General features: G+C 45.3%; 1 protein-coding gene across 4 annotated transcripts in view; it reads left to right on the top strand.

Moving 5' to 3' along the window:
• The window catches only part of LOC146835338 (uncharacterized), a 542,691-nt gene that overhangs the window by 68,590 nt on the left and 452,697 nt on the right, over window positions 1–21,404 (top strand). For 2 of the 4 annotated variants that reach the window (XR_014960720.1, XR_014960719.1), the window contains exon 3: window positions 18,227–18,443. The exons of the other annotated variants lie outside the window; for them this stretch is intronic. The gene's annotated coding sequence lies outside the window, so the exon portion shown is untranslated. The remainder of the gene's footprint in view (window positions 1–18,226; window positions 18,444–21,404) is intronic. 4 annotated transcript variants of the gene reach the window in all.

Genomic DNA, 21,404 nt, shown 5'->3' with positions numbered 1-21,404 from the left:
CTCTCCCTACCCACACAGGAAAAATATGATTACAACAAAGCTCTTAGTGAAAATGCTGTGGAATTAATAAATTTAAAGGCCTCAAACTTTGCGAAGCCAATAAATCAGGCAAAATGTTGGCCTCATACAGTAAACACAAACAGAACCATAGAAAGATCATGGTAATCAAAGATAGCAAAAATGAGATCTGAAGAAAATCCTAGACACCTTTAGAAAACTTAATGAGAGTTATATTCTAAAGAACAAGTAACTACACAGGAGCAATGTAGGAAATACCTAAACAAGCGACATATACCTCGTTTATCTGAATAAAATAAAATTAGCCTATCAAAACCAATCTCTCTGACTGAAATCGCTAAAGTAATTGGTATACTCAAAGAAAACAAGGCTCCTGGCCTGGACGGCTTTACAGCCACATTTTACAAAACGTTCACCCAGTCACTTCAAACAACTTTGGTACATCTATTTAACCACTTTGGAAACTCTGGAACTGTCACCATACCACGGTGGAAGCCAACATAATAGGGTTTCCCAAAGAAGTTAAGGCCCTTACACTTCCGGAAATTTACCGACCCATTTCCCTGATAAACCTAGATTGCAAAATAGATGCAAAAATAGTAGCCAAGCGCCTAAACCTTTATCTACTACAATTAATAAGTAATACCAAAGTTGGATTTAAATTTTTTTTTATATGTCCAACGATAACACCCCCCTCTTATGCCAAGTTCTAGACAAGGCAAAATCATCCACATCGCCCTCTATAGCCATTGCACTTGATGCTGAAAAAACGTTTGAGAGAGTATCTTGAATCTTTCTCGAGGAAAATCCCTTAAAGCCTTCAACTCAGGAGACGGATTTAGAACAATGATTATGGCTTTATATAGCAACCCAAGTGCCCGTATCTGCACTGTCGCACCTACTTAAATTAGAAAAAGGTACCAGACAAGGCAGTCTAGTTTTCCCTTCTTTATTCCTGTTGGCGCTTGTAGGAGAGTAGGATGTGCTTCTTATAGTTACCCTCACTTTTTGCTGGTGTTTCACTGTTTTTCGGCTTAGTCTGGCTGGGATCCTGCTAATTAGGACCCCAGCCTATCTGCTTTCACTCTAAATTGATTCCATGTACTTTGGGTACACTCCAGATTGGATACGGTGGTACCCCTAACCCCTATGAGTCCCTAGCATATGGTACATTATGTACCAAGGGCATAGGTACCCCAGAGGCCTACCAGGGGCTGCATCATGTATTATGCCACCCCTGGGCAGCCTTCCAAAATGACACCACAGGTCTGCTACTGCAGCCTGGGTAAGGTGGTGCATGCACCCCCTTAGTGTAGCCACCCCTCTTTCCTGACACTCCCATACGTGGGTCCCCAGAGTATGTCCAACCACTTCCTAGGGTATAAAGTAGGAACCCCTGGCTGCTGGACTTTAGATTAAACCTGGATGAAACTCTGATACAAAAATCCCGGAACTTCGACGATCTACACGACTAGATGACTGAAGAATCTCTCTTGGAGTAAAGGAGTTACTCCCCAGCTTGGCAGGAACAAAAGACGCATATGACCGGCCTGCATCTCCGAAGCTCCTGAGGACTCCGAAGACTTTTGCAGTACAGGCGGTGGGTTCCCGTGGTCTTAGAGGTCGATTGGTGCCCACAGCAAGCCTGAAGCCCTATATCCCTCGTGGTGGCCCTGCAACCCGAACCCCTGACCACCGTGTCACTTTGCAGCAGCATCAGCTTTCCAGCGACCTCTGAGCTTTGGTTTACTTGTAGCCCCGACCCCGAGCAGAGAATCCACCGAAGATTGTTCTGTGAGCCGCCATTTCGTGATTCCTCTCGAAGGTCCCTTCGCGATCCCTGGTCTGTCGACTGGTGGGTCCCTGCGAAGGCAACTCTAAGTTTAATTGGGCTTCCCTGGTTGCTGCAGGCGTGCCCTGACTCTCCATCTCTTGATGAGTCCCCAGGACCTTGCTGGTCCGCACCGAAGCAATTGTTCTCTTCCTGCGTGGTTTGCTGTTGCCAAGGTTTGTTGTGTTCAATCCGAGCACCAACACCGCAGCACTCGAAATCCTTCGTGGGACAGCTCGAATCTAACTCATGGTTGTCGTCGATGCCTTCTGGTCCTCGTGGCTGCAGAGTCACGTTTCACCTCTTCACACCTGAAGCACCTGACATCGGTGGGCATTCGCCTATTGTGCCCCTGGCCACTGGCTAGTGACCCAGACTCTGTCCCCTCTGTTTTCAGGTTCTTCACATCTTCGATCCAGGCTTGGATCTCTTCGGACACTTCTCCTCTTCACGGCAGCAGCACTTTGCAGCATCTCGCCATTGTAATCGACGAAGAAGTCTGACACCATTTGACACCAATGCGCCCAGCTTCCCTGGGTTAGGTAACACGAGTACTCCGGTGCTCCTGTGGGTGTTGGTCCTAGAACCATCTAAGTCCAAAGGGGTTTGTTCTTAGTCCACTTCTAAGTGTCCTTAAACTCTAATTTTCCAACGTGACTTTCCCATAGCATTGTACGGGGCTCGCGCCTGTGTTCACACACTGCACGCGTCCCCCGTGGGTCTGCTGCATCACTGCCTTGGGTGGTTCCGTGGGGTCCCAGCAATTCTACGCGCTCTAGGCACAGTGTCTAGTCAAGTCGTGGTTCTTATACCACTTTCTTAGTATATGGCTCGATCCTCCCCCCGGGGCCTATCGTATATTGAGCTAATTTACTGTGATATTTTAATTGTAACATATGTGCTTTGACCTCTAGCCTCATAAAGAGACTAGTAGGGTGTGTTTAGTAATAAATACATATATTTTATATATATACCTGGTGGTGTTCTCCTTTCATGTGGTCATTCAAGAGATTATAGACTGGTAAAACAAGCTGCTTTACATTCCTTCAAGACTTAGCCTGAAGTCTACTCTCCATAGCTACCACTAGGATAGCTTTCAATAAAAGTGGCCTTTAACCTATCATCAATAAGGGGTTGTTTGGACTGGTGCAAGGTGCCCACTATAACTTGTGGACAGCATATACCAGGCCAACTTCTCAAATTGGTGGCAGCTGTGGGATTCAAGCTTGCCATTGTTTTACCAGATAATCTCAATTGAGTGACTAACTGAAAAACACTAAAGGTACTAGAGGGACATATAATTCAAGGTTAAATTGCAGTAAGTTCTACTGAACTTAGAGTTGTGTGTCAAGGGCTTAGCACACCCGTTCTACAACTCAAGAGAGTTTAATAGGCCCCACTAGAGTAGGTAGGTGCATACACCACACCACACTAGTTATGTCTTCAAGGTTAGAAGCCAGTGGGCTCCTGCCAACTAGGTATGACAATCTCCCATTCTTGGAATTGAGAGCATTGTGCAGTACTAGGAAGTTGAAGACACGGAAAAGTGCAAACACCCAATAGAGGTACTGCTTTTAGATGATCTCAGGAAGGCCCCAGGGGCTGAAGGGGCAGGCGGGATGGGTGGGGCAGCAGAAGAGGAAAGGCCAGAGGGTGAAGAAAACCATGACCTGACCTCTGAAGCTGACCAAGAGGATGAAAATGATCCTAACCTGGAAGGTGCAACTCATCCTGAAGGTGAGAAAGGCGGCCATAATGGACCTCTCTTTACTCCACCTGGGAGAGTTGTAAGTGTACCAAGAAGATCAAGATCTCCTTCTCTGGAATCTAATCATTTTGGTACATCTAATGGACTTCTGTTTCCTCTCATAGGAGGGAATCCTCCCATGAGAGGAAAGAGAGATTGCTCAAGTATGAGGAAGCTCAGCTTAGAATCAGAAGAGATTAGTTATCATTGGCTAGGGAGTCCCTAGAGCTTCAGAAAGCTAGAAGAAAGTTGGGGCTAGAGCCCCATGGTGGCAGCAACAGTGTCCCTAGAGGTAGAGAGCATACTCATGACCATAGGATAGGAACCTGAACAAGATTGTCCCTCCCTACCAGAGTGAGGATGACATCCACAAATGGATAACTGCACTTGAGAGGGCCTGTAAGGTATAGAGGGTCCCTCAGGAGCAGTGGGCAGCAATCTTGTGGCTCTCCTTTGCAGACAAAGGTAGAGACAATCTCCTCATTGTTAGAGAAGAGAATATTGATGATTACCATCTCCTTAAGAGTGCTCTAATAGAAAAGTTTGGCCTAACCACTGAACAATACAGGTTAAAGTTCAGAGATACCCAAAAGGCACAGGCACAGGACTGGGGGGACTTTGTAGAGATTGTGCTACCAAGGCTTTGGAAGGCTGGTTAATTGGCAGTAAGGTGCATGATTTTAAGGGATTGTATAACCTAATTATGAGGGAGCAGATCCTTATTAATTGTCAAAATCAGCGGTTGCATCAGTACCTGGTGGACTCTGATCTGACCTCTCCCCAAGAATTGGGAAAGAAGGCAGACAAATGGGTCAGAACCAGAGTGAGGCCAGAGTGAGGCAGAAGGTTCAGAACCAAGTTGGTGACTCCAAGAAGCAAGATTCTAAGAACTCTGACAAGGGTGGTGAGAAGGGTAAAGAACAGAAGTCTTCTCAAGGGCTCCATAAATCTGCATCTGGTGGGGAGTCCCAATCTAATAAAGGAAAAGGCCAAAATAAACCACGGTGTAAAATCTGTATGCAGAAAACCCATTGGACTAGTGATTGTACCAAGTCCAAAGACTACTCCAGCCACCATTGCCCCTAAGGCAACTGTTCCCCCTAGTTCAGCTCCTAGTGTATGTACTCAGAATAAAGGTGTAGTAGGGTTAACCCTGGGTACTGAGATGGACTCTGGACTAGTCAGAGTTCCAACTCAGGCTGTCCTGATCTGTGATGGAGGCATGGATATGTCCTCCTTTGTGAGTCCCAGTAATCTGGCAAATACAGACTGCAGCCTTTAATTAATGGAAAAGAGGCTTTGGCATTCAGGGACACAGGAACAAGTGTCACAATGGTGACAAAAGATCTTGTGGCTCCTGAGCAGATCATACTTGGTGAGATATACCAAGTGACCAATGCTAGCAATGTCAGGACAGACCATTCCTTGGCAGTTGCTAATGTCTCCTGGGGAGGGGTAACTGGCCTTAAGAAGGTTGTGGTAAGTGCAGACCTACCAGTACAGTGCTTGCTTGGCAATGATTTAGAAACTTCAGCTTGGGCTGAATTAGAGCTCAGGACTCATGCAGAAATGCTAGGAATCCCTGAACATGCCACTAGGTACCCAGAAGCCATTCCACTTAGGACCACCACAGCACCTGTAGTGGCAAGGGCCCTCCTGGGAGTATTCTCCAGAGTGGGTTTCCCTAAGTAGGTGGTATCAAACAGAGGTGCAAACGTCATGTCTAGTTACTTGACTGCAATGTGGAAGGAGTGTGGAGTGAATTACAAATTCACCACACCCTATCACCCACAATGCAATGGTTTAGTTGAGAGATTCAACAAAACCTTAAAGGGCATGATTAAAGGTCTCCCTGAAAAGCTTAGGTGCAGATGGGACATACCTTTGCCCTGCCTTTTATTTGCCTACAGGGAGGTTCCTCAGAAGGGGGTTACTTATAGCCCTTTTGAACTTCTGTTTGGACATCTTGTTAGGGGTCCATTGTGTCTGGTGAAGGAGGGATGGGAGTTATCTCTCAAACCTCCCAAACAGGACATAGTGAACTATGTACTTGCTCTCCGCTCCAGGATGGCAAAGTATATGAAAAAGGCAACCAAAACCCTTGAGGCTTTCCAGGAATTGCAAAAGGCTTGGCATGACCAAAAGGCTGTGCTGACTGTTTACCAGCCAGGGCAGAAGGTGTGGGTGTTGGAGCCTGTGGCCCCAGCAACCCTCCAAGATAAGGGGAGTGGCCCTATACAATTGTTGAACAGAAGGGAGAGGTTACCTACTTAGTAGACCTTGGAACTCTCAGGAGCCCCATAGGGTACTCCATGTCAACAGACTGAATCCATATGTTGACAGGGCAGACATGGGCTTGCTCATGGCTACTGATGAGGGACAGGAGGAAGAGAGTGACCCACTCCCTGACCTCCTCTCAGAACCCTGATGATGGGTCATTAGATGGTGTAGCCTTGGCAGGCAGCCTCACTGACCAGCAACGAGCTGATTGTAGACAAGTGCTCAATCAGTATAGGCATATGTTCTCTCTGACTCCAAGTCAGACTACCTGGTGCACTCATGAAGTGGACACTGGGGACAGTCTGCCTGTTAAAAATATGATTTACAGGCAACCTGACCATGTCAGGGACTGTATCAGGACTGAAGTCCAGAAGATGTTGGATTTGGAAGTCATTGAACCCTCAGATAGCCCTTGGGCTAGTCCAGTAGTCTTAGTGCCCAAACCTCACACCCAGGGTGGTAAGAGAGAGATGAGGTTTTGCGTAGACAACAGGGGTCTCAATGCAGCCACTAGGACTGATACCCATGCAATACCAAGGGCAGATGAGCTAATACAATCCGGAAGCCAAAGAAGTCCCGCCTACTTTCCGCTGGAGACTCTGTGAGGTGGCCAAACTGCTGACGGAATGGTTGCGCCACTCTTGAAACCATCCGACTAACTTCATCCGCCCTGGCCAAAATGTACTCCTGGGGGCAGCTACTGAAGTGGGATCTAACTGCCGACGAAATTTGAGCACTTTTGGAGGAAACCGAGGAACACTGGGACTGCTGGTGCCGTGCCGTGGTAAGGTAGCGCTTCCCTGGTGCGGGAAACAGTGCGTGAGACCGCGGTTGCGGCCTGGGTAGCGATCGCGCAGCAGCTGAGTGCGGGCGGTGCTGCCGTCCCCCGGGAGTCGCTGAGTGTGGGCCGTCCAGGACCCTGACTACAGAGGATGCAGAGGGGAGTGAGTGGGGCCCAGAGACGGGTCGGGACAGATCTCCGCTTTGTAGGGTTCGAGACTCCGTCATTGAAGCATTCTATCCCGGATCTTCCCTCCCTGTGATTGGCCTTTCCCTGGGGGCCTGTTGATTATTGGATCATGACATATGTGTTAGGGGGGACGCAGAGCACCCTTGAAAGACGAACGGACCATTGGGGGCATATAATTGAATATAAAGAGCATATAAAGAGCACAGGGGCCACAAGGGAGTCGCAGGGCCAGAGTGGGGCCGGACTTGAATTTATTTCGCGGATTTGGGAACCAGCAAAGCCTGAAAACCACAAGTCCCAGGGGGGCGTGTGATAGAGCCCACACCTGAGCCTGCAGCACCGGCACTATTACTGCCATTATATAACGCCCAACGCTACCAGCTGCGAGGATGCGTCGTAGCCCGGAGAAGACCGTATCGGGCCCCCCCTCTAGCCTGTAAATCAGTGAGGGTTGCCCATCGTTGTGTAAGTACTTACTGAGGGTTAACAGCTTGCGCCTGTATTACTATCTATAATGACGGGGCGCAATGGAAAGGGGAAGAAAGTGATGAAGGGGGGCTATGTAGCCGGGTCACTAGACAAATTCTTCACGAGGGCCTCGTCTGTTTTGGCGCATGAGATAGCCATAACAGAGCGTCGGCTCTCCCAGGACCTAGTTTTAACGAAAAGGTCCTCGTTGGGGGCCCTGTCGAAGGCTCGTACACCAGAGCGGTTCCAGCAAAGGGCTATTGTCGCTGGGTCCCCGATTCGGTCCAATTGTCAATTACCAGAAGAACTGGGCAAAACCACCTTGGCCGGAGAGTCGCTTTCTGACACAAATGGGGATGGAGTATTGACAAACCCTAATGGCAGCGTACTAACTTGCAATAAGGAAGCCCCTGGTATATTCTTACATCGACAGGGGCACTCCCAGGTGATTCCCAAGAGAAAATGGGGAGGAGTTGTGCAGCGAGGCAGAAAGCCTAAGACCCCAAAACTCAATAATAATAATGATTTGGTTGTTGTGGGGCCTAAATCTACCGAAGGCCCGTTGGAGACTCCACCCGCAACAAGTCCTCCCCTTGCGGTCAATATTGCGAGCCCACAACTTACGGCGGAAGAGCCTCTTTTAATGAAAATAGGCGACCTTTTAATATCAGCATTAAAGCCCCTTGAGGAAAGACTACTGTCAATTGAGAAAAGGTTATCAAAGATCGAAGAACTTTCTAGGCTTGGCCACCCGGTCACTAACCCTCCACTGACCTGTAGTCACCTACCAAACTTTATGGTCCCCACTGTGTTTAGGGAAACTGTAGACAATCCAAGTATTATTATTGGACCAGAGGATCATCTAACTACAGTTTCTAAACCGATAGCGAACAAAACACGTCAACCATTGGGAGAGGGCCAGCCGGGAATTTTAAATAGACAGTCGAAGGGGAAATCTAACGTCAAAGATCCAAAGTCCACTCTCCCATACATTGATCTACCCCCTGAAAGTGTACCCTATGTTGTTGTCTTGGCTGGGGTCCCTGAACTGGAAAATGGTAGAACTGAATCTTATGTTGAATTGAGAAATAAATTCATTCATTGGTTGAATTACAATAGACCACCCCGATTAATGTCCAATGCCAAATCCTATTTGCCAGAAGAGTGAGTTGGGTAGGACAAGGACCTAAAAATATAGAGGGGGATTGTATTGTTATTAATTTTAAGGACAGAAGGGTGGTGGAGCACGTTTGCATGGGTCTCCCTAAACATCCCAGATCCAGAATACAGACTTTGGATCTAAGCTATTTTTGCGCCCCCCCCAAATTATAGTGCTAACCTAGTCAACCATGGTAGGAACAGAGGATGGCGAGGCGAACAGTTTAGGCAGGGTCACAGAGATGAGGAGGGTAGTAATTTGTATCCACCAGGCGTTTCAGTATGTAATAGATTCAGTGTCCTTGATCTTGTGGATTGACTACCTTCCACGTCCAGCCCACAGTGATAATCTGCAAGAGGCTGAGGGACTCTTCTAGTGGAAAGGTGGATGGGGGGATAAATTGAGCTGATAGAGAAAGAGCACTTCTAGATGACCCCGATGCAGAGGATGTGAATTCTCCCTTTCCAATAGATACATATATCCCATCTGGCACAGTTAGACCAGACCCCGCCCCAGCGATCCCCTCCCCCTTCTGTGTCGAGCCCCCAGGATCGCCGGAAAGTGAAGGGTTGGAGTCCAACGTAGAGAGTGGTTCGGAACTACGACCTGATGGACCTAGAATATAATCATGGAATATTGCGGGCCTCGCTGACAAACTTGATCTCCCAAATTGGGGGTGAATACATTGACTCCCATGAGATTTGCCTCTTTCAAGAAACCTGGGCCTTAATCCCCCCTCATAGAATAGTGTTTGTGGCCTAATGTGAGCCATCTGTCAAAGGCCCCAGAGGTAGACCATCAGGGGGCCTATGTATATGGGTGGGGATCCACCTCGAATGCGTGGTAAAAAGAGTTGACGCCTACTCTCCAAATATTACTTGCATCCTTGTGACCCATAGGAATCTACCATTATTAATGTTTATTCTCGGCCAGTTCATCACGGTGGGACATCTTCGACTTTAGACTCCTTGGTTAGCCTCCTAAACTCCCTCTCGGATAATGTGTTTTTCTTGATTGGTAGGGATTTTAATTGTCACTACGAACCCCTTAATGGTTTCAAGAAATCCATGACTAGCGATGAGGACGCAACTTGGTCAATCCCAACGCCTAATATATACCCGATAAGGGGGTGGACCCCACTAGTCCTCCAAATTACATCTCTTACCCTTAGTTTCTCTTTGAGGGCTTGTAACGGACGATTCCCGAGAGACAACCCAGGGCATTCTACTTTTAAGAGACCAGGCCAGGAATCAGTAATTGATTACTTTTTACTCAGTGTCGAAATTTGGAACAAAGTGGCAGATTTCAGTGTTGATTCACGTATTGAAAGTGACCACAATCCATTGGTTATACTGTTAGACTTCGACATGACTGAATTAGGCCGAGGCCTTGCAAATCGCCCTGGAAAAGATCTTATAGTGACTAATGGAGGGAGACGTATCCGATGGGCCACCATAAATCAATCCCGCGAACTAATGTCAAAAATGTATAAAAGTATTATCCCCCTCTTAGAAAAGGCAAGCCTTGCATCAGATGATCCTATTAAGCTAGGCCATGATGAAGACATGGGGGAAATCCACCAGGCAATGGTCACAACCCTGGCGGGCTTTTTTCATAGTAGTAGGCCTCTCAAGTGTAAATACCGTGGAGATAGAAACCCCTGGGTTAGTAGGGGGTGTAGGGAGGCTAAGCGAAATCTGCTAGCAGCTCTTAAAGGGGGCGACAATCTGTGTATTAGGGAAGCCAGGGCTGCTTTTAAAAAATTCTCCTTACAGCTAAGTTTGAATGGGAAATGGATAGATGGCAGGCCATCAAGTGTGCCCTAGATTCAAAAGATGTGAGTGGTTTTTGGAATTTGGTCCACACCGGGAAAATAGAGGGCAAGACCAACATTGAACCAAACATTGGCGAGGAAACATGGCGCCTACATTTCAAGGAGCTATACTCAACCTTGTCAATTGAACTGAGTGAGCCCTCGGCCTGCTGTTCCATCCCTGATCCCCTTTGGAACATACCACCATGTACTTTGGCGGAAGTATTATCAGCCTTGGTCAAGCTATAACCGATAAAAGCGCCACGATTAGACAGAATTCCGGGGGACTTGTATAAAAATGAACAGGTAGTATGGGCTCCTTACCTCCAAGTACTTTTTAATGCAATTCTTCAAGGCCTCCCAGCTCCTTCTACGTGGGCTGGGGCAGAGATTATTCCTATCTATAAAAAAGGGTCCCCCACCGAACCGGCCAATTATAGGCCAATTAGCCTCATTGATGTATCCCCCAAAAAAATTCAAGGGTACTATTGGAAAGATTGCAGGAATGGATTCAAGATCATGACATCCTGACCCCATTGCAAGCAGGCTTTAGAGCCAAAACTTCCACAATAGATCAGTTGTTCAGGCGCCAGTTAATTTACTGGAAGCATGTAGTTTTGGAAGGTGGGAGCCTGTACCTAACCTTCGTGGACCTGAGATCAGCATTTGATATGGTGGACCGTAACCAGCTGTGGAGTATTTTGCTGGACATGGGCGTTCCACCCTACCTAAGCTCACAGTTTAAACGTCTTCACGAAGGTACATATGCTAGAGTTAGGTATGGTAAAAACGGCCAGTTGACGGTACCGTCCACCGTTGGCAAGGGGGTGAGGCAGGGTTGTGTGCTTGCGCCGACCCTCTTTTCCCTCTTCCTCAACGAGCTAATTGAAGATCTACTTGCCATTAAGGATATTGACTCTCCGAAACTGGCGCTTCGCAAACTTCCCGCATTAATATTTGCAGACGACACCCTGCTACTCTCGAAGTCCGCTATGGGACTGCAGCTCGTGTTAAAGGGGTTTAGCCAGTTCTGTAAAAAGAGAAACCTTCTGGTTAACATCAATAAAATTAAATACATGGTCTTTAACGCCACTTCCATCAACTGTCCACACCCGATGATGGATGACAGACCCCTTGAGAGGGTCTCCATATTTAACTATTTGGGTCTTACCCTGAACGATAAAATGGGATGGGGTTCTCAAATCAATAAGACTAACCTAACGCTAACTCAGGCTACTGGGGGAATCTTAAAAGTACAGAAGAGTTGCATTTTAAAGACTATAAGTCCACCGCTTGAAATTTATAAAGTGCAAGCCAGGTCAGCCTCCCTTTATGGGGCGGAACTTTGGGGACACTGCCCATCCAAAGCCCTCTTACTAACTGAAAATAATGTTATCAGATAAATCCTGACTTTACCAAATAATACTCCACTGGTTCCGCTAAGGATGGACTTGAATATTCTTCCAATAGCGGATCTTATTTCGTCACGCCCACTGCTTTATTGGCGGCGGCTATGGAGCACCCCGGAGTTGGGCTGTTATAGGGAGATAATGACATCCTTGGGGGCTGGTAGCATACCCTGGCTATCATTCGTAAGGCACTCTTTTCGTGCTATTGGAAGGGAGAACCTTTGGACCAACCCAGAAGAATTTTGCTCAGCCTTTCCTAAAAAAATCTCGGCATCTGCATTCAAAGAGTATAATCTGCCAAAAATCTTGCAGTCAGCCCATTCTATGAGCTTAACCTATGGGTTTCTGGATTGTAAGTGCCACTATGAATTCAAACGGGTGTTGGATTCTATACAACCTCTAATAGCCAAGAAACTGTTCCTGCAATTTAGGTATGGGACACTACCACTACATGCGATAACAAACAAGTGGACGGGAGTGTCCCGTCGCCTATGCCCTGGATGCCACGTGGAGGAAGAAACAATAGTCCATGTTATGCTCTTCAGTGTGGCATATAAACAGATTAGGCTGAAGTGGATCATCCAGCTCTGTGGAAACCTGGGCATCAGGAACTATTGTGAATTTTTTAGAATCCTAAAATCCGACACTGACCCGGTCCATGTGGTTACAATTTCGAAATTCTTATTTTCCATGTGGTAAATACGTAGGAACCTGCTAAAATTAGATTAGCCCACAAGTAACCTTGACCCTTCTCCCTCCTTGCACTTGCCACTTTAATTAATCTTCTGCTTTCAGTGATTTTCATGGTCTCTCGGTTTTTATCCATTGCATTGGTATTTTATTCAAATATGTTTATATTTTAATCTATTTTATGATTCTATATTTATTATGAATTTTATATGATGTATGTTTTGTAATGTGCTTTTTTGACTGTAATAGCCGCAATAAAGCTTCCATGAATGAATGATACTTTGGCCTCAGCCAAGTTTCTAAGCACATTTGACTTGACAGCTGGCAGATCAGGCTAGCTGATGATGCAAAGCCAAAGACCGCATGTTCTACCCCTAGTGGGCACTACCAATTTGTGGTGATGCCCTTTGGTTTAAAAAATGCACCTGCCACTTTTCAAAGGTTGGTGAACAAAGTCCTTACAGGTCTTGAAACCGTTAGTGCAGCAGATCTAGATGATATTGCTGTCTTTAGCTCAACCTTTGAGGATCACCTGGTCACCCTGCAAAATGTTTTGGAGGCCCTTCAGAAAGCAGGCCTCCCTATCAAGGCCACCAAATGCCAGATTGGGCATAGTCAGGTTGTGTACCTGGACCACCTTGCAGGTGGAGGTCAGGTTCAACCACTACAGAGCAAAATCCAGACCATCATGGACTGGGTTGCTCCAACTACCCAGACTCAGGTGAGAGCCTTCTTGGGCCTGACTGTGTATTACAGAAGATTTGTCAAGGGGTATGGTTCCATAGTGACTCCCCTGAATGACTTAACCTCTAAAAGAATGCCAAAAAATGTGCAGTGGGCAGTCAGCTGTCAAAAGCATTTGATGACCTGAAGCTGGCCATGTGCACTGCTCCCATTCTGCAGAGTCCAGACTGCAACAAGCAATTCATTGTCCAAACAGATGCATTTGAGTTAGGGGTAGGGGCTGTATTGTCACAATTGAATGATGAAGGTCAGGACCAGCCAGTAGCTTTTATTTGCAGGAGGCTGACCCCTAGAGCGAAACGTTGGTCAGCCATTGAGAGGGAGGCCTATTCTGTGGTTTGGCTCTGAAGAAGTTGAGGCCATACTTGTTTGGCACTCACTTCATTGTTCAGACAGACCATAAGCCCCTCTTATGGATACAACAGATGAGGGGTGAAAACCACAGACTTTTAAGGCGGTCCATTTCCCTACAAGGGATGGACTATACAGTGGAACATTGACCTGGAAGTAACCATGCCAATGTAGATGGACTCTCCAGATATTTCCACTTAGAACATGAAGACTGAACTGGTCAAGGTTAGTTTAATGTCCCTGCGTTTGGGGAGGGGAGGGGTTGTGTAGGAGAGTAGGATGTGCTTCTTATAGTTACCCCCACTTTTTGCTGGTGTTTCACTGTTTTTCGGCTTAGTCTGGCTGGTATCCTGCTAATCAGGACCCCAGCTTATCTGCTTTCACTCTAAATTGATTCCATGTACTTTAGGTACACTCCAGATTGGATACTGGGGTACCCTTATGAGTCCCTAGTATATGGTACATTATGTACCAAGGGCATAGGTACCCCAGAGGCCTACCAGGGGCTGCAGCATGTATTATGCCAACCCTGCGCAGCCTTCCAAAATGACACCACAGGTCTGCTATTGCAGCCTGGGTAAGGTGGTGCATGCACTCCTTACTGTGGTATAGGTTACCTATATCACTTCTGATCACACACATATAAACCTATAAGTCACCCCTATGGCAGGCCTTAACAGTTCTGAAGGCAGGTTGCTTGGTTTCTATGTGAAAGGGTGCCCATGCATGAGCAGAGCCCCTCTGCAGCTTTCGGAATCTATTCTTCGGTGCTGTATGTGGTGCAGTCAGACCATATACTTTTAAGTGCATTATAACCTTGCGGTAAATGCTAACTTTGGAATGGCTGCACAGAAACATGTCGTCTTTGGTGTCAAACACTTTGGAATCCTACATCCCCGCCAGTAACTGGTGTGGGAGGTATGATTCCACCCTACTAGAGGGAGAAATATGACTACACCGGTACAACGGTACCAGCTTAACAGAACCCAGGTTCCACAAAATGGATGCTGCCTGCCACATACACAAGTCTGCCCTCCTGCTGCTGGACGAAACTCCGGCAGGGGAATGCCTGACAATAGGTTTCCTGACACAGGGAGGTGTGACCACCTCCCAGACAGGCTTTAGTGTATTAGGGCTGAGTGGGTGCACTCCAAGAGTGCTTTGAAGTCTGCACTGGGGGCACATTTAGTGTCCCTTTGCATAGTCCAGCTCAAACCGGTTGCAGGGGCTTCCAGCCCCTGCTCTGGCGTGAAAATGGACAAAGGAAATGGGTGTAGCCACCCCTCTTTCCTGACTCTCCCATAGGTGGGTCCCCAAAGTATGTCATACCCTTCCTTGGATATAAAGTAGGATCTCCTGGCTACAGGACTTTAGATTACACCTGGAAGAAACTCTGATACAGAGATCCCGGAACTTCGACGATCTACACGACTAGATGACTGAAGAATCTCCCTTGGAGTGACGGAGTTACTCCCCTGCTTGGCAGGCACCAAAGACACATCTGACCAGCCTGCATCTCCGAAGCTCCTGAGGACTCCGAAGACTTTTGCAGTACAGGCAGTGGGTTCCCACGATCTTAGAGGTCAATCAGTTCCCACAGCAAGCCTTAGGCCTGTATCCCTCGTGGTGACCGTGCAAACCGAACCCCTGGCCACCGCGTCACTTTGCAGCAGCATGAGCTTTCCAGTGACCCCTGAGGCTGAGCTTTGGTTTACTTGTAGCCCCGACCCCGAGCAGAGAATCCACCGAAGATTGAGAGCCTACACTCCACGAGTGTTCCATGAGCTGCCATTTTGTGATTACTCTCGAGGTCCCTTCACGATCCCTGGTCCGTCGACTGGTGGGTCCCTGCGAAGTCAACTCTAAGTTTAATTGGGCTTCCCTGGTTGCTCCAGACCTGCCCGGACTCTCCATCGCTTGGGGAGTCCCCAGGACCTTGCTGGTCCGCACCGAAGCAATTGTTCTCTTCCTGCATGGTTTGCTGTTGCAAAGGTTTGTTGTGTTCAATCTGAGCACCAACACCGCAGCACTCGACATCCTTCGTGGGACAGCTCGAATCCAGCTCCTGGTCCTCGTGGCTGCATAGTCAAGCTTCACCTCTTCACACCTGAAGCACCTGACATCGGTGGGCATTTGCCTATCGTGCCCCTGGTCACTGGCTAGTGACCCAGACTCTGTCCCCTCTGCTTTTAGGTTCTTCACATCTTCGATCCAGGCTTGGATCTCTTCGGACACTTCTCCTCTTCACGGCAGCAGCCCTTTGCAGCATCTCGCCATTGTAATCGACGAAGACACCTGACACCATTTGACACCTATGCACCCGACTTCCCTGGGTTAGGTAACACGAGTACTCCAGTGCTCCTGTGGGTGTTGGCCCTAGAACCATCTAAGTCCACTGGGGTCTGTTCCTAGTCCGCTTCTAAGGGTCATTAAACTCTAATTTTCCAACCGCGACTTTCCCATAGCATTGTACGTGGCTCGCGCCTCTGTTCAAATACTGCACTCATCCCCCGTGGGTCTCCTGCATCACTACCTTGGGTGGTTCCGTGGGGTCCCAGCAATTCTACGTGCTCTAGGCACTGTGTCTAGTCAAGTTGTGGTTCTTATACCACTTTCTTAGTATATGGTTCGATCGCCCCGGGACCTATCGTATATTGTGCTAATTTAATGTGATATTTTAATTGTAACATATGTGCTTTGACCTCTAGCCTCATAAAGAGACTAGTAGGGTGTGTTTAGTAATAAATACATATATTTTATATATATACCTGGTGTTGTTCCCCTTTCATTTGGTCATTCAAGAGATTATAGACTGGTAAAACAAGCTGCTTTACATTCCTTCAAGACTTAGCCTGAAGGCTGCTCTCCATAGCTACCACTAGGATAGCTTTCAATAATGGTTGTCTTTAACCTATCATCAGTAAGGGGTTGTTTGGACTGGTGCAAGGTGCCCACTATAACTTGTGGACAGCATATACCAGGCCAAGTTCTTACAGCACTTGAACCTCTCCTTCTTGACATACAAGGCAACCTGAATATAACACGAATCAACTTCCACAGGAAAGTTGTGAAACACTATAAAACATAATGAAAAACTCACTCTTCAGAAAAGAAAACAAAAGACTTACTTGATAGTTGGTCACCTACATTCATCACCGGGTGGGGCCAGATAGAAACAATAAAAATGATGATCACGCCAATAATTAATTATTTAATCAACATGTTCCCTCTACACCCCCCACGTGGCTAGAGGTTGAAATAAACCTATTGCATAAACTAGACCCTGTTACTCTACTTACAACCAACAGCAAGCATATCAGCGCTTCTAAATACATTCTAAAAAATACTAGTAATGCCCTATTAACCTTTGATACAAAACTACCTTCCCAGATGAAATTCTCCTCTTTAGCCTCTCTCTGGCACAACCTGAACATCTGAATGGCCGGGCTCTATAATTGGAATCATGGATCACCAGCGGCATCTTCTTTCCTCAACAACTAGGATCCAGAAACTCTTCTCTAACCTTCTCGAACTAACAAACCCAATACCAGATAGATCAAGAATTCTATAATTTTCTGAAACTAAACATGTCTATTACCAAATCTAAACATCATTATAGATTACCGTCCCTGCCAACACTCCTTCATAATTTTAACATACTAGGCTATTAGGTGTCCAAATTATATCACTTAATGCGACCCAAGGATTTGAGATTGAATACGAAAACAACAGAATACTGGGATACTCATTCTTCTACACCCACATCTGAGACCAACTAGACAACATATGGAAATCTGTCACCTCACATATGATCTCATCAGTACTATCTCAAATGAAATTCTGGCTAATTCACAAAGTTTTTGGGACACCTTCTCCCCTGCACACACTAAACTTTTTAGAGAACCCTGTCGGAACTGCAATGAAGAAAACAGAGATCTTGCTCACCTCATTTTCAGCTGCAATCCATTAGGCCCCTTTTGGGATAAGGTTTTCTCCTTTATCTCAAACCTATTTAATATAGCTGCTAAGAAAGATAATTCATATCTCATTAAAGGCGTCCTCGACCCGAACATCAGATGCCCTGCCGACCTCCTTCTACTTGATCTTCTACTGACATCGGCAGTTAAGACGATCACCTCTAACTGGAAGACTACACACAAGGCTTTCTTTCAAGCCAGGCTTAGTTGGGTATCACATATCTTGGGAGCTGATAGCATTGCTTTGCGACACTCCCCATGGAAACCACAACACAGAGCTATATGGGAATCCTTTGATAACTACTTCACCACCAACAAACCCCCATAAGCTGAAGGCCCTATTTCTATACATTTTCACTTGCTACTTCAATCTATACCCATCAATCCAGACAAACGATGTAGGCTGATGTTGTGTATCAATGACATTTACGATATTACCGTTGTAATATGTAATTTGTAACACTTAAATGTGATACATTATGCTTTTAAGGCTATGACATTATCAACATGTAAGGTGTAAGTGTATAATGTTATGACATTATCAATGACAGCTGTGATGTTTACATTAAGGGACGTTGTGAATTAGCCATGATCCTTATACCTTATTAATTCCTTTCCACCCATTTATCTTCTCTGTCTACTCAGTTTGATTCTGCTTTTGTTGTGTATTAAAATTAAATAAAAATTATTTTTTATTTAAAACTAATTGTGTATGCACATTCCATAATGTTTCCATGTAAGTAATTTTAAATCTCTTTACATCCGACAGAAAACAATCCTTGAATGTACACAGTCCGAAATATTGAGCTCCAGTATTCAGGAAAACATAAGTGCAGAGACCGACAAACCAGAACATAAACTGACAGATCCTGTAAGAAGCATCAAGGGCAATTCAATGATTCTACGAGTCTGAGCTCTGCACCTCCACGCCACAAAACTAAGAAATGACCTTTAGCAAATGACAACACTGATAATCCACTTCCTGGGTAAACATGTCCAATACCAGCTTTAATTGTGCGATTGGTATAATATGATTATAGCACTGCTTTCCTTCCAAAAGTGATATCAGACCACCATTCAGTGCTAGATGTGTATTGTAAACTCTTTCAGGCCATTCCACAGCAACCAGAGTAAAGCACAATGGAGTGAAGCCAAACAACTGAAGGGTAAAGGAAAGAGGCATTCTGCTATTTAAAATACAGAGTACTGTCCTAATTTGCACCGACCATAAGCAGGATGGATCTTTACCCGCAAGCATGCCATACCTTTATCCAGTTTAAAGGCATAATCATCCACAAAGAAACCTTACACACATTATGAGTGTAGCAAGTATTTAGTGACCTTTTAACTTTATTGTTAAATCGGAAAGCAAACAGGCAAAATGCCACACACATACAGGGAATGTGAGAATAATACAAGTACTTTATCAGTGATTGTGGCTCATCAAGAAACACAGTCATGGGATGTAGACAAGTACATATCCAACTCAGAGACACTAATCAAGAAAGAAGTATCAGACACATGCAGCGAAACCTTTATTTTGTCATCAATATTAAAACGCCATCAGCAAATACACAGAGGAGAAAAACTGTTCAAATGCACTGAATGTGAAAAGAGCTTTAGTCAATCTGCACTCCTTAAAAAGCATCAGCGAAAACACAGAGGTGAAAAGCTATTCAAATGCAGTGAAACTGTGAAGAGCTTTAGTCAGTTATCCAACATAAAACACCATCAGAGAACATATACTGGGGAAAAACCTTATAAATGTAGTGAATGTGTGAGGAGCTTTACTCGATCATCAGACCTACTAAGTCATCAGCGAACACACACAGGGGAAAACCTATATCATTGCAGTGAATGTGTAAAGAGCTTTACTCGATCAATAGACCTACAAAGACATCAGCGAACACACACAGGGGAAAGGCCATATCATTGCAGTGAATGTTTGAAGATGTTTAGACATTTATCACACCTAAAAGACCATCAAAGAACACACACAGGGGAAAAGCCACGTCACTGCAGTGAAAGTGTGAAGAGCTTTAGTAAGTTATCAAACATAAAACACCATCAGAGAACACATACTAGGGAAAAACCATATAAATGTAGTGAATGTGTGAAGAGCTTTACTCGATCATCAGACCTACTAAGACATCAGCAAACACACACAGGGGAAAACCTATATCATTGCAGTGAATGTGTAAAGAGCTTTAGTCGATCAATAGACCTACAAAGACATCAGCGAACACACACAGGGGAAAGGCCATATCATTGCAGTGAATGTGTGAAGAGGTTTAGTCATTTATCACACCTAAAAGACCATCAAAGAACACACACAGGGGAAAAGCCACATCACTGCAGTGAATGTGTGAAGAGCTTTAGTCGATTATCAGATCTACGAAGACATCAGAGAACACACACAGGGGAAAAGCCATATCACTGCAGTGAATGTGTGAAGAGGTTTAGTCAATTATCCAGCCTAAAACAGCATCAGCGAACACACACAGGGGAAAAGCCTTATCATTGCAGTGAGCCTGTAAAGAGCTTTAGTCAATCATCAGACCTACGAACACATCAGCAAACACACACAGGAGAAAACCTATATCACTGCAGTGAATGTGTGAAGAGCTTTAGTCAATCATCAGACCTACAAACACATCAGCGAACACACAGGCGAAAACTATATAATTATAGTGAATGTGTCAAGAGGTTTAGTCGATTATCAGACCGAAAACTACATAGGAGAACACGTAAAGGGGAAAAACCATTCAAGTGCAGTGAATGTGAGAAGATATTTATACATTTATCAAGCCTAAAACACCATCAGAGAACGCACACTGGGGAAACACCATATCATTGCAGTGAATGTGTGAAGAGCTTTAGTCAATCATCAGACCTACAAAAACATCAGCGAACACACACAGGGGAAAAGCCTTATCATTGCAGTGAATGTGTGAAGAGCTTTAGTCAATCATCAGACTTATACAGACATCAGCGAACACACACAGGCGAAAAGCCATATCATTGCAGTGAATGTGTTAAGGGGTTTAGTCGATTATTACACCTAAAAAACCATCAGAAAACACATACAGGGGAAAAAGCCATATCACTGCAGTGAATTTGTGGAGAGCTTTAGTCGATTATCAAACCTACAAACACATCAACGAACACACACAGGGGAAAATCCATATCATTTAAGTGAATGTGTGAAGAGCTTTTGTCAATTTTTACCCCCTACAAAGACATCAGCAAACACACATCATCACTGAACAAACATAGAAATAAACATAGAGATGCAGTAAATTAGGTAAGAATTTAAGTGCATCAACAATAATGCTGACCCATCTGTGGGCATACACCCAAGCAAAAAAGTACAGTTATTGTTGGATGAAGGAATTCTAAAAAATGATAAAATTGCAATTATTTGGGACATTCAAATACCAGCTGTTAGAAAGCAGATGGTAAAAGACTACACTAGTAGGATGGAATTATAAAAGTGTCTATTCCCTGCTGTTGTTTCCCTACATCTAGGAAAAAATATGAAATACCAGGAAACTTGTGGGAAACTAGCACTATGGTTTTTATTCTGTGAGAGAGTTCTAATGAAGAAAATCCAATGACACCTGCTCAATCTACCTGGAAAAGCAACACTATTAACAATGCTTGGACTAACACGGGAATTTTCAGCTAATTTGTGAGATTAGTGATAAAGCAACAGATTCAAACCGATTGAACAAGCTCTCACTGGAGATTATTCATAGCTGGTTGTGGTGGTTGGTCATTTTATGCAAGCTTGATGAGTCTGTGACAGCAGCCAGAAGTAAATGTAGAAAAGCTAGAAAAGTGAATGTGGGCTATAGCACTCTGGGTTAATCCTTGCAGTGCGTGTATGACATTTACCTCTGGAGTCTTGATGTGGAAGAAATATTGCGCATTGCTATCATCATTCA

The sequence above is a fragment of the Triturus cristatus genome, chromosome 4_2 (genome assembly GCF_964204655.1).
Source record: "Triturus cristatus chromosome 4_2, aTriCri1.1, whole genome shotgun sequence".
NCBI classification, from domain to species: domain Eukaryota; kingdom Metazoa; phylum Chordata; class Amphibia; order Caudata; family Salamandridae; genus Triturus; species Triturus cristatus.
The sequence above is the reverse complement of the archived record's forward strand: the minus strand, read 5'-3'. Positions and strand labels throughout refer to the sequence as shown.